The following is a 5,768-nucleotide window of genomic DNA, read 5'->3' as shown; positions in this document are numbered from 1 at the left end:
ATCATGTCAAAGTCACCAATACTCCTGAGATACTGTAGGACCACTGAGAAACACTGCAGGCTATCATGTCAAAGTCACCAATACTCCTGAGATACTGTAGGACCACTGAGAAACACTGCAGGCTATCATGTCAAAGTCACCAATACTCCTGAGATACTGTAGGACCACTGAGAAACACTGCAGGCTATCATGTCAAAGTCACCAATACTCCTGAGATACTGTAGGACCACTGAGAAAAATTGTAAAATCACAGGCGTAAGAAACTGAATTCAGACTCAGAAGGAACCTAGTTGTAGCCTAGCATATTATTGGGAGTCATTTTTTATTTATTTTATTTCACCATTATTTAACCAGGTAGGCCAGTTGAGAACAAGTTCTCATTTACAACTGCGACCTGGCCAAGATAAAGCAAAGCAGTTCAACAAAAACAACAACACAGAGTTACACATAAACAAACGTACAGTCAATAACACAAAAGAAAAATAGAAACATCTATGTAGGCAATAAATAGGCCCTAGAGGCGAAAATAATTACAATTTAGCATTGGACAAAGGGGAATGTGTTATTCTCATCTTATCACTGACAATAGGTGGAATGCAGATGTCCCAGCATCAACTATAAATTATATTCAGTCATTTCAAGTCTATGTGTTCTGCTATACACTGAGCATACCGAACGTTACAACACCTTGGCTAGATACACACAGGAAACTGTTGAGTGTGGAAAAACCAAGCAGTGTTTCAGTTGTTGACACAAACCAATGCGCCGGGAACCTACTACCATACCCAGTTCAAAGGCCCTTAAATCTTTTGTCTTGCCCATATTCACCCTCTGAATGGCACACATACAGTACCCAATCCACGTCTCAATTGTCTCAAGGCTTAAAAATCCTTCTTTAGCCTGTCTCCTCCCCCCATCTACAGTGATTGAAGTCAATTTAACAAGTGACATCAATAACATTTACATTTTAGTAATTTAGCAGACACTCTTATCCAGAGCGACATACATTTCATTTCTTCCCGTACTGGCCCCCCATGGGAATCAAACCCACAACCCGGGTGTTGCAAACACCATGCTATACCAACTGAGCTACAGGGAAGGCTAATAAGGGATCATAGCTTTCACTTGGATTCACCTGGTCAGTCCATGGAAAGAGAAGGTCTTCTTAATGTTTTGTACACTCACTGTATGCCTGTGTGTCTGTTCCTGTATGTGTCTTATGCTGGTGACAAATACCATTTCTTCCCTGCTGACAGCCTGGCCTGAGAGGCATACGAAGGATATTTTATAAGCCTTTTTGTGCAACCGTCAAAACGTATGATACCTACTAATGGTCTAGTTACTTTAGACAGAAATGAAAGTAGAGAGGTGGGTCGGGGAGAATGGGTGGGTGTATACCTTTAACGTCTACCAATCCAAAGGTTGCATGTTTGACTCGTGTCATGACAACTGTAGCATTTTAGCTAACCCTTCCCCTAAACCCTTTTCCTAATCTTAACCTAATTATCCTAATCTTTTATGAGAAATTCTCATAACCTTAGTCATTATATACAAGCAGTCAGGTCTCAGAGAAAGGCATAAAATACTATATGTCCTCCAAGATGTGTAATAAGTTATGTTATCCAATTAGTATGATATTGTACGACCGGGTAAGACGTATGATCTATACATCCTCTAATACGAATGAAAATGTACGACTACTATTCCATTCATAATGTACCCTAACATAATGGAATGTAGCATACTAAAAGGAGGGGGAAAAATGTACATTTTACATACGAATTGCCCTGAGACCAGGTTGGTGGGGATCAGGGTTGGGGTCAATTCCATTTCAATTCCAGTCAATTCAGGAAGTACACTGAAATTCCAATTTTCTAAAATGCTTTTCAATGTGGAACATTTGGAATTGTGATTTGGTTTTCTTTCTGAATTCACTGGAATTGAAATGGAATTGTCCCCAACCCTGCTGGGGATCAATGAGGTGTATTCATTTGATTTCAGCAAGCAAACCAAATTTACAGTGATGTGACAGTATACTTAGTTGAGTGATGTGTGACAACACCATGAAAACCCACCTGGCAGATTGAATGATTCCGTAAATAATTGAATGAAGTAATCTTTTAACATTTATCTTTGTCAAGTCAGGTAATAATCCATTTATCACGTTAATATATTAACGCTGTCCTTCTTTACCTGTTTCTCCATTACCCTAATTGAGTACAAATTGGTTAAGAAGATGCTGCGTAGCAATCAAGCTGCTTAGTTTTTTCAGATGACAGTTTAAGCCTCTGAGATCCTATTAGGAAGAAAGCAGCTAACACTTAAAGGAGCTGTGTCAGCTTACAGGGAGGAAAGGAGGATGGGACATGGAGCAAAGGGGGAGACAAGCAGAGAGATGATGATGATGATGATGAAAAGGGAGGGTTTGAAGGATGAGATAACGTCATGTGATGGTCTAGTTAAAGTTACAGAGGAGAGATGTGGCGCAATCTGTGTTACTGGATCCTTCTGCTGCCACCAACTGAGAATAGGAGGGGAAGGTTTAGAATCTCCTCAGGAAAAGGTTTAGAAAACTTCAGATAGGCAACATGAATACAGTTTATTAACCTTTATTACATTTTTTTTTAAGTGAGCAGAATACAAACCTGCAACTTCACTCTAGCAATATGACAGCAGAAACGTTCATGCCCACTTAAAAAGCAAGTTCATCCAAATGTCCTATTTTCCATTTAACTCAGAAACCTGGTTTCATGTGTAGATTGAACTTGGCTCCAGGTTGGGAAGCATGCTGGCCAAATGTCAACATACGTAAAGACATTAATGCATGTTTGTTAATATAATTTAATTAAACTGGCCTAATGACATTATCTCATTAATATGCCTCTCATTCATCCCTCTAGCTTCCATATTTTGTCATACTTAATTATTAAGGATTCTTGCCTTTGGCGGCAGAACACCTGGGCATGATCGATGACATATCAGTAATTCCCACAACACACTTCTCATGAAGGAAGCACCATAACATTTGCATGGGTACTACCACATTTGGAAGGGTTGTTTTTTAGACTTGGGCGATTCAAATTATTAACTGTGAACACTGAGGCTGTATCCGCTTTAAGTTACAGTTTCAGACAGTGGCCAATAGGCAATTGTGGCTATTTGAGCATAATGTAGGACTATCAGAGTGGCCTATCAACAAAACCAATGGAGAAAATGCCATAACAGCTCCACATGGATATAGCTGTTGACTTCTATGATATCCCCTATAGTAGCCAATATGTAGGCCTACATTTACATTTTAGTCATTTAGCAGACACTCCTATCCAGAGCGACTTACAGTAGTGAATGCATACATTTCATGCATTTTTTTTACATATATTTTTTTGTACTGGCCCCCCGTGGGAATCGAACCCACAACCCTGGCATTGCAAAGACCATGCTCTACCAACTGAGCCACAGGGAAGGCCTACATTGCATGAGACGTTTTAAAACCTTATGCATGGCTTGACATTAACTATTTTAGGACTGATGTTTTACTTGTTCGAAAGCTCAAATAACTTCATAAAAAAAGTAAAAAAAAGATCTGTAAGACAATTGGCCAAACAGGGGAAAATTGCTCATTGTATTGTGTTATATGATGCAAGAAACCACTTTACAACATTTAATTAATTGTTATCACAGCCTAAAATAAATGTTTTGGTCCACCAGCCACTGTGGCAGGTAGATTAAAAAATCAACGAGCCACTCATATTTTTTACCAGCCCAAATATATATTTTTGCCCTAATTACATTTTTAAAAAAAGGATGCCGCTGCTTTGTAATGTTTCTTAAACAAGAAATGTATTAGTAAGATGTAATGTGGTATATTGCTTATTATTATTAATATTTGTTTTATGGTGAACTGAGTCTTTTAACCAAAATATCAGATGAGACAAAATGTTCAGCCACTCCTTTAAGAGTGGGAGGTTACCGTGGTCACGTGTGTCGAAGTGACACCTGTGTCTGTCTGTATAGACCCCTTTCTGTGTTCGCTAACATTGCCGCACGAGGGCGATGCACGCAAGTTGATGGCAGGACACGGGGGAGTTCTTATAGATCGCCAGCAAAAGAAGCCCCCATTTACATGTTGCTTATGAGTGCTTTTGGATTATAATTGGATTTTAAGGCTTGTATGAATGTCCTGCTTAATATAATGTTAGTGTCATCATCGCAAATCAACCGCATTCTAGTTAAAATACACTTCAACTAGTAAAATGGCTCTTTGGCTAGCTTTTGCTACAGCCTATGTCAATGAGCGTTAGCATTCTAGCTAACAACTGCTGCATCCAAAATATTTATTTTGCAAAGATTACAACCAAATATAATCTTAGCGACTGTTCAAGCAACTTTCTTTTGTTTAAACATGCAGGGCTTGACATTAATCTGTTTATCCACTTGTCCTTCAGACAAGGTGACTGAAAATGTTGTTGTGTTGTTTGATGCAAGAAACCACTGTACACGTTTTGTGCTCTTGTAGGAAGCAATCACTCCCCTATTGCTGACTACAAATGATCTATAACTGGACTAATAACTCACTAACTAGCAAAGGATATTAACAAAATTCGCACACATGGCTACATGTAGCTCTCGCTTTGATCTCAAAACAAGTGCATCTTCTCATGACCGCTCATGCTGTAAGCACAGTCCAGTTCAAAGTGAATGGCACAGATCCATGACAATGCTCTATTTACATGTAGACCTACTGCACCTCTGATTGTTTATGCTGCACCAGTCTGTGTAGAGTACGGGCTGAGTAGTGTGTGTCAATGCAATAGAATCCTACTCCGACACAAAATCTCTTGTGTAGTTCGTTTTGTTTCGGTAGGTTGCATTGAAAGTGGCTAATATTGCTTTGCTTCGATCACAATCGCCACAATAAAGGGAAATGTTGATAGTGTTAACAGGGAAAACTCTAGAACAGTAGTCACCAACCTTTTCTGAGTCAAGATCCCTTTGAGTCAAAATGCAAGCCGAGATCTACCGCTCAGATTTTTTTTTTAACATGACTTAAAAAACGTAAGCCTTTGTGACATTAACCAATTAAAAATAGTACTGTCGCAATGAGGTTCGTGAAGTAAGCTATAGGCCCAAAACATTATCACCGCATATTGGCATTGCTTGAATTGCCCTGCCAATGCATTGTTGTTTGGGCTATTTAAAAAAAAATTATAATAATAATTTGAGGTAGGCTATATGATCCCGGCAATAGATCCGTTGTTGTATTACTTGTGAAGCACAGCTGAGTGAGCATACATTTAAATAATTTGCTTTTTATTTTTATTTTACTGGGCTGATGGTGCCTGCATCTGATGGTCAGTCTCAGTGGAGGAAGAGAGCAGCAGAATGAGGGTCCGCCTCTAAACATCTCTCCACTCTCCTTTTCCTCCACTGACACTGACCAAGAAGTGACACCGTCTTCCAGCTGATGGCAGAACTCGAATCATGTTGTTACTCCTATGAACAGAGAAAGTGAAACATTCGGCGATATTAAAGAAGACCCATTGAGTAAGAAATAGGAAGAACGCTCGTTTTATGGCTTCTAAAAGTGTTGAATACAAAATGTTGACAGTGCTGAGTAACTTAAACATGAACTCACTCATAAAAACAGCATCTCTTTGCTGTATTCGTTGACAGTCTCTCTCTAGTCGTGGTGTTAAACGTTTTAATATCTCACAGTATCAACTCTGCTGTAGCTTTCTTTTATGCCTGCTACGTTACCGCAGACACTG

The sequence above is a fragment of the Salmo salar genome, chromosome 14 (assembly GCF_965601325.2).
Source record: "Salmo salar chromosome 14, fSalSal1, whole genome shotgun sequence".
NCBI lineage: Eukaryota > Metazoa > Chordata > Actinopteri > Salmoniformes > Salmonidae > Salmo > Salmo salar.
Note: the sequence above shows the minus strand (reverse complement) of the source record.